The sequence below is a fragment of the Chenopodium quinoa genome, unplaced genomic scaffold, assembly GCF_001683475.1.
Source record: "Chenopodium quinoa cultivar QQ74 unplaced genomic scaffold, ASM168347v1, whole genome shotgun sequence".
In the NCBI taxonomy this organism is placed as follows: domain Eukaryota; kingdom Viridiplantae; phylum Streptophyta; class Magnoliopsida; order Caryophyllales; family Amaranthaceae; genus Chenopodium; species Chenopodium quinoa.
In genome coordinates this window covers 1,597,449-1,609,396 of record NW_018745485.1, presented here as the reverse complement: position 1 = coordinate 1,609,396, position 11,948 = coordinate 1,597,449, and positions in this window count along the sequence as shown.

Here is an 11,948-nt window from a genome sequence, read left to right as displayed (position 1 = left end):
GGATTCCTGTTCCACCTGTTGAAGCGCTTGTTCAGCTCTGTGTCTGAACTCTCAATGATGAGGAAGGTGCTCCGCCAGTCCTTCCATTTGTTTGCTTTACCTCTCGTCATGAGGTAGCCCCTGTGGCTCGTCAATTGATACCAGCCGGTACCGCCTGCCTTAGGGGTCCGGCTGAGGTAGTTCACGTGGGCGAAAGCCTCGAAGCTCGGCTCCACCCTGTGCAGTTCGCACCCGGCCACATAGCCGAGTACGTTGACCCAGGAGTTCGGGGCTAACTGCCATAACCCCAACTCATACCCATCCAAGATCCGTTGAACAGCCGGATGTAGTGGGAAGCGCAGCCCAGCCTTGATGGCCGCCTCGTAGCAGCCAAAGCAGGCGCTATCATAACTGGTACCAGCCGGCCAGACGACTGTGTCTTCTGGATCCGGCACAAACACTAAAAAGCCGGGGCCCATTGTGTGGTTTGCGATAAAGCTCTCCACTTTCTCTTGCATGGCCGTGATCCGGCCCCGAGGTACCGTGCAGTAGTAGGGGGTATTTTGCTCTCGGTGAGAGGCGGATGGCTCCGCCCATCGTCCCCCTTCTCTACTGCGTGAGAAAGCCTCGCCTCTTGCAGGCGACTGTTTTTCTCTTCTGTGTCCAGAGAAGCATGACCACAAGAGCTAGACTCGGAATCGTCCTCTGACGAGTCCGAAGAGGACGACTCCTCCCCTCTCCCGGAGGGGCCCGCCTCCTCTCCTTTAAAAGGAGCAGGAGAGAATGTAGAATTGTCAACTATAAAATGGGAAGGGGTCACTTTGACTCCTCCCTCAGAACTGCCGGCTTTCAAGCCGCTTTGTTTCACTTCCACATCTGGCGCTTGGTCAGATGTTTCACTAATCGGCACCCTGTGGGAGGAGCCGTCTGAGTTTGAGATCCTGGCAGTCTTTTTTTGTTTTGGCCATCATGCTCTGCATAGACACAGATACAGTCGGACTTTGTATAAAGGGCAAAGATGGGTCCGGAAAAGGGCAGGCGGCACTCCTAGTCCTAGATTCAGCCGTCCCCGGTGACCGGCTGATCACTAACCTAGGTCGTGTCGTGTGCTTCCGTGGTGCCATTTCAAAAAAGAATAAAATAAAGAGAAAATTAAGAGTAAGAGAACCGACGGTTACCTGAACGAGTGACGTTGATGGAGTTCTGAAAATCCTGTGCAGTCGGCTTGTCAGAACAGGCGGTAGGCAGAAAGGGTCCAAAATGTCAGAGCAAGTTCAGGGGTCCGAATGTTCTCTCAAAAAGTTCTCAAGTGTGAAAATGACTGAAGTCAACACTCCCTTATATAGGCGAAGTGAGAAGGCGAAGGGTCACTTCCAGAATTCATAATTTGGGCGGGAGAATCTCTCGGCCTTTCGCCGAGTGACACCTGTAGCAGGCCGTCGCCTGTTACAGTGCGACACCTGTCACAGGTAACACGTGACCAGTCACGTGCCACCTGTGAGGGGCAAATGATTAGGGGATTTTGCTCCCACCAATCGGAATGCGCCACGTGGGCCAATCAGGTCCTGCCAAGTGTCCCCTAGTTGGAACTGTCAAGGCTTGCCACGTGGCACACGCTTATTCGTCCACCTTGGACCTATTATGTCATGACACGTGGCATACTCCATGCCTAATGGAGAAACCGGCCACCCAGGCCCAACTTCCGAGGGAAGCCCAATCAGCCCTAGGTTAACCTAAACCTAGGATTGGCACGTTTCCCAAGGTTATAAATACCTCCCTTAATCCTCATTAAGGGAGATAACACGCTAAAAACGCAAATTACGCACATTAAACACTCTCACCTAGAGAGACCCAATCACTTTAATTTCCGCATTAATTACTCCTTAATCAAGTACTAACTTGACCGTCGGAGGCGGATCTCCAACCATCCGGAGCATCCGTTTGTTTTGCAGGTACAGGCGTCCGGTTCCAGTCTCGGAATTGTAACTCTCCCGCAGAACATCAGAAAACCCCGAAACAGGATTCAAAATGATGTAATAGATGCAGTGCAATCGGCCCTCAAATCAGGTAACATTTTAAGAGAATTAAATTACACAAACATAGCTTTGATTCCAAAATGTGATAACCCTGAAACCATGGATAAACTTAGGCCAATTGGATTGTGTAATGTCATTTACAAAATCATCTCAAAATGCATTACAAACAGACTAAGAAAGGTGATGAATGTTCTAGTAGGCCAATTTCAAAACGCTTTCATTCCTAGTAGAGCTATTACTGAAAATATCCTGATTGCCCATGAGTTGTTAGAAAATATTAGAAAAACAAAAAAAGGTGTTAGAGGAAAGCTTGCCATTAAAACGGATATGAGTAAAGCTTATGACCGAATTAAATGGGATTTTCTAGAAAAGGTGCTTTACAAGTTTGGTCTGCCTAATCTGATGATCAAGACCATTATGAACCGTGTTAGCTCGACTTCCCTCTCTGTAATCATAAATGGTTCTATAGGGGAAAGATTTGCTCCTAGATGTGGTTTGTGGCAAGGGAATCCCCTTTCCCCTTATTTATTCATTCTGTGTATGGAAGGTTTGTCGGGGTTAATTGGTATAGAAGAAAATCTTGGCAACATTGTAGGGGTCAGTGTGGCTCAGAGAGCTCCAAAAATTAGTCATCTTTTCTTTGCAGATGACTCGGTTTTCTTTGTTCAAAGCAAGGAAAAGTGTGTGCAGAATTTGAGTAAGGTACTTGATATCTACTGCAGAGCCTCAGCAGATTATAAACCAAGAAAAATCAGTGCTTCTCTCCAGTCCAAATTTGGATGATAATACTATCACCAAATTCAGTGATCTCCTTGGTATAAAAAAAGCAACAATTTTGGGATTTATTTAGGCATCCCTGCTGACTTTGGGAATTCAAAGCAACAGATTTTTGGTACCCTTATTGACAGAGTTAAAGACAGATTAACTGCTTGGAATGCTCTCTTTTTTTCTTATGCCGGGAGGTTAACATTAATCAAATCGGTTCTCTCCAGCTTGGGAACCTATGTTCTTTCAGCTTTCAAATGCCCTGTAAAAATATTGAAGAAAATTAACAGCATTATGGCCAAGTTTTGGTGGTTGGGAAACAAAGCTGGCAAAGGAGTCTATTGAAGGAAATGGTCTCTTCTAACTCAAGAAAAGGAGAAAGGAGGGCTAGGAATTTTGGATGCTCGTTTTTTCAACCAAGCACTACTTGCAAAGCAAGGATGGCGTATTATAAATGATCATGAGTCTCTAATCAGTAGAGTGTTAGGATCAAAATATGGTGTTAACAAGGGAAACTTGTTTGAAGATTCTTGGGATAAAAGAAAAGTTGGTTCTTGGGGCTGGAATGGCATTAAGTGGGGTTTACAGGTTCTAAAAAATGGGTGTGCGTGGTCTTTAGGTGATAGGTGCTGTGCAAAAATTCACCATTCCTGGGTAAATGCTACTACACCAGAATGGAAGAACCAAGGAACTCACACAACTGAGACTATTTCTAGCTTGAAAAAAGATGATGGGAGGTGGGATCTGACCAAGTGCTGCACCTGGTTTTCTGAGGACACTGACAGAAATATTGAAAAAATTGTTCTAATGGAAACAGGCATTGATGATCAGGATTTTTGGACAACAAACAAAAATGGCATATATACAATCAAGAGTGGTTATAGATTCCTTTTTGATGCAAATTACAGCAGGGATACTGCCTCAGCTTCAAGGAGCTCAAACACCTACAAATGGAAGAGATTTTGGAAGCTTGCTGGGACTTTGAAACAAAAAACTTTTATTTGGAAGATTTTGAATAGAGCTCTTCCAGTTGGCAGTGAAAGAAAAAAAGGGTTTGGGTGATAAACACCATTGCGTTCTCTGCTGGGATGAGACAAATCAACAAAATGTCCACCTCGAGACAAACATTTCTTTAGGGACTGCAATTTTGCTAGCCACGTGTGGAAAGGATGCAATCTAGGTTTCAATGTGGCCTCCCAAAGCAATATTCCAATTTCAGAATGGATTGAAAACTGGCAACGAGCTCTTAGTGGTGCAGATAAAGGTTTGGAAGGAAGTTATCATCTTTTTATTGCAGGTTTGGAGTGCATCTGGGAAGCCAGAAATGCTGTAATTTTCAAAAGCTTAAGTACTAATCCGTGGGAAGCAATAAAAAAAATGGAGCATGAAGTCACTCTGGCACTTAGGAAGTCATGCTTGAAGGATGTGAATGCTGATAAAGATCAACATCAGGGTCAACACCGGGAACAGGATCATGATCACCCTCCGAGGTTTGGTACCAGTTGCAATGTAGGTGTGCAGGATCAACATAATCACTCCTTGATCACTGGTGCAGGTGTCTGCAATACCTCAAGGCTGGTGATGCAGAAATTAAAACTCAAAGGTGGTCAGAAGGGCTGGGCCTGGAGCTTGAAGGGTGCTGGTCAAAACCTTGTGCAGAGCCATGATTTCATCCCTCAGGATGACAATTCTATGAGCATGCTATGTGCTATTTATAATGGAATGCAAGCTGCTCTTAATAACCACATCTGGCATCTGCAGGTTTGCTGTCAAGACACAAGAGTTGCACGCTGGCTGCAGGGAAGAAATTCAGAATTGCAGGAAGGAAGGATGTGGATTCACAAGATTAACAGCTTATTGCCTTTCTTTCATTGTTTATCTAGTGTTTCTAATATTGGGGATTGACTCCCTTTGTTTCAGCTGTCAAAAAACAAAAAACAAAAAAAAAAAAAAAAAAAAAAAGGAAAAAAAGAGTATTTTCACAACTCCTACGGTATTTTATTATTTAATCCTTTTTTTTATGTGTGGAGTTTTTGGACAAATAGTAAAAATGATCTTGCTAACGAGCGTCCCGGGACATTAGATAAGAAGTAATTATATTGGTTGAAATGGTATTAAGTTAGGAATGCATGAAAAAAATCACGCGTCGTTTGTTGTAATTAATGTTAATTTTACTCTAATATTTCCACTTTCATTCTCTTTGTGATAAGAGACGCCCCGGGCACTCATTAGCTTTTTCCTAGTAAAAAATAACAAAATTGTTATGAAAATATTGTGCGGATACCATTATGCTTATATCATTCCGAAAAATTCTAGATCTAGTGTTTATTGCTATCTAATCAAACTAAGGTTAGGGTTTATTGTTATCTAACCAAACCCTAGTTATTGTATTCTATAAATGTATACCCCTAATATATGGAATAATATACATAGATCAATTCTCTCTCAATTATTATATTTTCCATTATTTTCACAACACGTTATCAGTACCAATTCTAGCCGAATGAGCAAACAAAATCAGCCATAATTGAATAAGGAGACGAACAAAGAAGTTAACTAGTAATTTCACCGGTATTGCTAAATATACTCCTCCCCTCCATTAGATTATCCTTATCATATATCCTTCAGGTATCCTATAATTCTTTTAACCTTATTTTTATTGATATCGTCAGAAGTCCTACTTGAGGTAAATTAATTATAAGGTGTTAGATTTGTTTTATTTGATCAATTAACATGTTCGGGGAATATATATATATATATATATATATATATATATATATATATATATTCCCCTATCTATATATATATATATATATAGACAAAGAGAACTAGTAAAACTTAAAAAAAAACGGCTATTTTACCAAATGCCACTGAGTACTTTAAAATTTTAACCAAATGCCATTGGGTTTTTCAAAATTCACCAAATGCCAATGACAAACATTATATTGTCATGGCGTGCCAATATTGAGGTATGGCCGTTAACTATCTGTTACTATAATTCTTAATTCACCAAATGCCACTGACTATTTTTGATTTTTGATGAAATGCCATTTTTTATATAAATTATCACACAATATATCTATGACCTAATGAGTTATAACGGCTAGTTAGTTTCACCTTTTTTGAATTTTTTGGGGTAAAATAGTCATTACACCCAATTTGTTGTATAAATTTGAATGCACAACTAAATTGTTATGTCATTATAGTTTTTGAACATTAGAAGTCAACAGTGTTGAATAATTTAGAGTGAGCGACGGAGCAGATTTTCTCAACCTCGCATATGCGCCCGATCAAATGGTGATTACCTGATCGGGTGGTAATTCAATGAGTTTTACCCTCATCTCACGTTCGATCGGATTGCGTTAATGGAGTTTACTACTCCTTTATTTGCTCTTATTACTAGTTTAATTAATTGTAGCACCATTTTATAAGCAAATAATTAAACACCATGTAATTTGTCTCAAATATTCTAAATTATTCAACACTAAATATTCAAAAACTAGAATGGCATTACAATTTAGTTGTGCATTCAAATTTATACAACAAATTGGGTGTAACGGCTATTTTACCCAAAAAAATTCAAAAAAGGTGAAACTAACTAGGCGTTATAACTCATTAAGTCATAGGTATATTGTGTAATAATTTATATTAATATTGTCATTTTATGAAAAATCAAAAGTAGTCAGTGACATTTGGTGAATTAAGATATATATATATATATATATATATATATATATATATATTATATATATATATATATATAATGTTTGTCAGTGGCATTTGGTGAATTTTGAAAAACCCAATGGCATTTGGTGAATTTTTAAATTACTCAGTGGCATTTGGTGAAATAGCTGTAAAAAAAATCAAAAGGACCAAGAAATAGAAAAACGATGACGAGCTTGAGCCGCAAGCCAGTGAGCCGGCAGGACCCATGGCCAGGGGACCTTCTTAATCCTACATTCCAAAAGTTCCCTGACTTCATCTCGAATAGCACCAATCAACCAAAAGCAAGAAATATCGTCCGCGGACACCCTAGTCAGAAGGGAAACCACTTGAGCACAATCCATATGAACCTGTAAACAAAGGAACCCCTTACGTCTAGCCGCCTTCAACGCCCACAAATATGCTTGAAGCTCCGCTTGCAACGCCGAACCCGCTCTAGTTGCCCGTAAACCACCACCCAGCACTCGATCCGAGTGAAGATCTCTAAAGACCCAACCTATGCCAACAGTATTATCTTGAAAGTTCCAGGCTCCATAAAATAAAAGACAACAATCCAGAATATCCGATTCGGAACCCCGAAGACAACCAGTAATATTTTGGTATTGAGGTGAATTATGAAGTCTAATAGTTATGGGATATGGGCAATTCGATTTGTTTCGCCTAATTTGTCTCATTTGAATATTTATTTTTTTGGAATGAAATCAGTTTGGTGGTTTCATTATCAATCTCCGTTATAGTATGAAGATAATCATAGTATATTTATTTTGAACCAAATATTCAATAATGTTTGTTTCTTAAAACAGAATTCTCCTCGGGGTTAGGGTAATAATATCAAGATGTCCTAAGGCTAAGTCTAATGAATGTCTGAATTTCCTTTGGCTCCGTATTGTTGTCCGAGAGCTTGGCCTGCAAAAGAGAGTAGGTAAACTGCCCCGGGGGTGCGACCCGGGAAAGCCCTTCCGATAACCGGAACTGATAAGTTTGGGTACTCGGATTTCGGGTATCCGAATTTCCGGATCGGTTATCGGGTATCCAATAAGATATCCAATAATGATAATTAAACTTAATTATGTAGTTATTATGATATAATTTACAACTAATTAAAACAATACCATATGATCTTGACCAAATTATTAATAATATTACTAATCATTGATATTATAAAGTGATTATGAAGTAAAGTAAAAGTTTAGATTTATATTAATAGATTTAAGTAGGGAAAAAAAGCAAAAAAAAAATGCTTATCGGATCGGATCATGTAACCGTTAATTTTAAAATGATACCCATAACCCTACCCGATAAAAAATTATCGGAACAGGTACCCAAACCGTTATGGTTATCGGATTGGGTACCCTAATTTTCGGAACGGTTACGGATCAGTTTTTCAGGTTTTCGGTTTTTCAGGTAGTTTTGCTCAGCCCTACCTCCGATGCTTAAGTCAGCGAATGTGCTTTCTAGAGAGAGAAAGTAGAGAGAGAGAGTACGTTAGAGAAAGAAAGTAGAGAGAGAAGGTTAAAAAATTAGGAAAAAGTTACCATCATTAATGATTGGAGAACTATTTATAGTTGTACTTTCAGGTGGCACAAGTTGTACTTAGTTGGACATATTAGGGGTAAATCTGTACTTTACCCTGACTATTGATGGGCTGGATCATGGAGGGGTTTTTCGTAATTCCAGGTCAATGGGCTTAGGACAATGGACTTGGACCAAATATTTAGCCCTCTTGTGATGTGGGAATGAGATCGCATGAAGTGCATATATCACGCGAAATGAGCATAATAGAAGTTGTCACGTAGGTTGGAGTAGATTTTGAGGCGTACCCGAGGGCTAAAATGAGCCCCAGGCGTACCAGAGGGCTAAAAAGAGCCCCAAGCGACTTGCAAGGGTGAAAACCAACCCCAAGCAATGCATTATAAGTACTTTAATTAAGATGAATGAGCGATTTTTTTGATAATTTATATGAGCTAAGCCTGATGATGGATGACGGCTTATAGACAAATGAGAGTTTTTCTCCTTTTAAAATATTTTCTTCGGGTTGAGTCCCATGTATATTGCTCAGGGCATGACTTGTCTTGATAATATATTGAGATGTAAGCCTTACGCTTAGCTGAGAGCATAAATAGTCTTGATAATATTTTTGACACCGAGAGTTAAGTGATGATTAAATACCCCTTCTTAGAGGTGGCCAGTGGGCCGGGTTGGACCCAGCCCACCCTAACTCGCACGGCTGGTGGGTCACGTGGGTCCGACCCGGTTTCAATCCGGCACAGCCCGGCACAGCTCGGATTTAATCCGGGTTGTGTCGTGGGTCCAAAATTTTCGACACAACCCATTTCAACCCAGCTCAGTTTAACCCGTTTGATTCGACCCAAATCGCACAACCCGTTTTGACTCATTTAATTCGACACACCTAGCCCGTGAACCCACCTAACCCGACCCACCTGGCACAACCCAGCCCGCACGGCCCACCCGCACGAATGACCCACCCAACCCGCACGAGCCAACCCACCTAACCCGCACGCATGACCCACCCAACCCGCACGCATGACCCACCCAACCCGCACGGCCGGCACAACCCGCACGGCCCGCACAGCCCGCACAATTCGCACGACCCGCACGGCCTAACATCCATTTTAAAAAAAAAACGGCTAGTTTTTTGTATCTAACGGCTAGTTTTTTGTATCTAACGGCTAGTTTTTTAAGTGTATGATCATCCATTCTATTTTTCCTATAAATACCAATTCCATTTCACTCAAATTTCCACACAAATTCAAGCTTTCTTTCTCTCTTACTTAAAAATTCTTATTGTTCTCAAATTCTCAAGTGTTATATAGAGTTATATTTTTATTAAAAAAAAATCTCCTTAATATTATTATTAGTATTCTTAAGATTCTAAAAAAAAAAAGTTCTTCTCCATATTATAATTAGTAATCATACAAAAAAAAAATGAGCTCAAGAGGAGGAATGGGAAGGAGTCAAAGTGGTGGTCGAAGTGGTAGCCAAAGGAGTGGTGGTGCAAATTTTTCGTATGAAATTAATACGGAAAATTTAAACCAATTTGTCAATGAATATGGAGATTATGGTTTAGGAGATAGGCAAAATATTCAAACGTCTCCACCACAACATTTCTCCCACGAGTCCCACCAATCATCAAGTTCAACTATGCCATCTCCATCGCAACCAACATCTCAACCTTCATCTCAAGGTAATTTCTAATTAAATTTTTATTGTTATGAATATTTAAAAAAACTATTATTAATGATTATAAAGTTAGTTTAGTTTCCAATTTTCTATGATTTACAATTAGTTAATTACCATGAAAAATGCGTTTAAATAAGTATAATTAAAATATTTAAAATTTAAAAGCTTATTTTCATGAATAGCATTTAAAAATTAATTTTAATAATTTGATTTATGAAAGGTGGTGGCGGTGAAAGTAGAGGTCGAGCACATTTTTCTTGGGTGTGGAAACATTTTGAACGAGTTGAGGTCACACCCCCGGGATGGCAACCTGGTCAACCAAAGAGGTTCACGTGTACATGCCTAGTTTGCAAGGCGCTAGGTGCAAATGTCAAGTCATATAATTGGAAAACGGGAGATGGAACCGGAACCTTGAGTCGGCATTTGCAAAATAAACACGACTTGTTCGAAAATGGCCCCCGTCCTTCGGGGGGTGGCGTCCAAACACAATTGGGTGGATACATGAACCAACCCGGCGGAGGTACACCTTTCATTTATAATAAAGATAGAATGATTGATGAAATGAGTACTTTAGTTATTGCTAATGAATACCCTTTTAGTTACGGTGAAAATGCAAACGTTGAGCATTTTAATAAAGTTGCATTACAACCTGCATTTACTCGTGTCCCCCGAAATACCCTAAGACGTTATACACAAACTTCTTATTATAAGTATAGGAGTGGTTTGATTGAATTATTTCGTACTTTTGATGGTCGTGTTAGTTTTACAAGTGATACATGGACTTCTAGTTTTGGCGAACCTTTTCTTTGCATTACTGCTCATTGGGTGGATGATGATTGGTTTATTCAAAAACGTATACTATGTTTTCAAGCTATGGAAGAAAGGCATACCGGTTTTAACATCAAAGTTCGTATTTTGGATTGTTTAAAAGAATTTCACTTGAATAATAAAGTTTTTTCTTTGTCTCTTGATAATGCAACTGCAAACACAAAGTGTATTGACTATTTGAAAAATGACTCCGAGTTGAATTTGTTGTTGGGTGGTAGTCTCTTGCATGTTAGATGTTGTGCTCATATTTTGAATTTGTCTGTTCAAGAGGGTCTCGCTGAGTTGCAACCATTGCTAAACCCAATTAGAACAGTTATAAAATGGATTAGGATTACTCAGTCAGTTAGAAGAAAGTACATAGCTATGTGTAAAGAGAGAGGTCTTAAGAAAAGACAATGGTCTATTGATACCCCTACCCGTTGGAATTCTACTTTCAAGTTGTTGAGTGATGCTATAAAGTATCGTGATATTTTGACCCAACTTTACAATGAGACTCGTGTTGATCCTACTGAGTTAATAACCGAAAGTCATTGGACTAATGCTTCTTTTGTTCGTGATGTTTTAAATGCTTTTGATAGTGCAACTCATATTTTTCTCTTATATTTATGAGCCTAACGTTCATTTAGTCATAATTGAGTGTGTTAAAGTTGTTCACACCATCGAAGAGCATATGAAGATTGATGGACTTCGTCCCGTTCTTGATAGCATGAAACGTAAGTGGCATACTTATTTTAGTGAATTTCCAATCATTTATGGAATTGCTGCTATTCTTGACCCCGGTGTCAAAGCTGAAGGTTTGGAAAATCTTTTAGAATTTTATTATACAAGTTTAAGTATCGATTATGATGTTAGTGAATATATTAACAAATGCAAATCTGTTTTGGGAGACCTTTATGATCATTATGCATCTATTTATGGTTTTGATTTGGCAACACCAACTACTACTAGCACTTCCGATTCTAGATTTGGTTTTCTTGATAAAGTTATGAAAAAAAAATACAAAGCATCTACATCATTCTCATCATCATCTTCTTCAACACTTGCTATTAATGATTATTTGTCATATCAACATGAGACCAACAACAACTTTCAAATTATAAAATGGTGGCAAGAACATAAAAAAAGTTTTCCTATATTGGCGAGAATTGCAAAAGATATACTTGCAGTTCCCGCTTCATCTGTTGCTTCCGAGTCTGCTTTTAGTGCAGGTAGAAGAGTGTTAGATGAAAAAAGATCTCGCTTAACTCCGGAAAGCATTCAAATTTGTGTTTGTAAGAAAGATTGGGATCAAGCTGAAAGAAGAACTCAAGGTTTAAAGGAAGACGAAGACGATGAAGATGATCCTGTGATGATATTGGAGTCGTCAACGGATGATGCAGCTTCCGGGGATGATGATGCAACAAACATGGGTGGCTA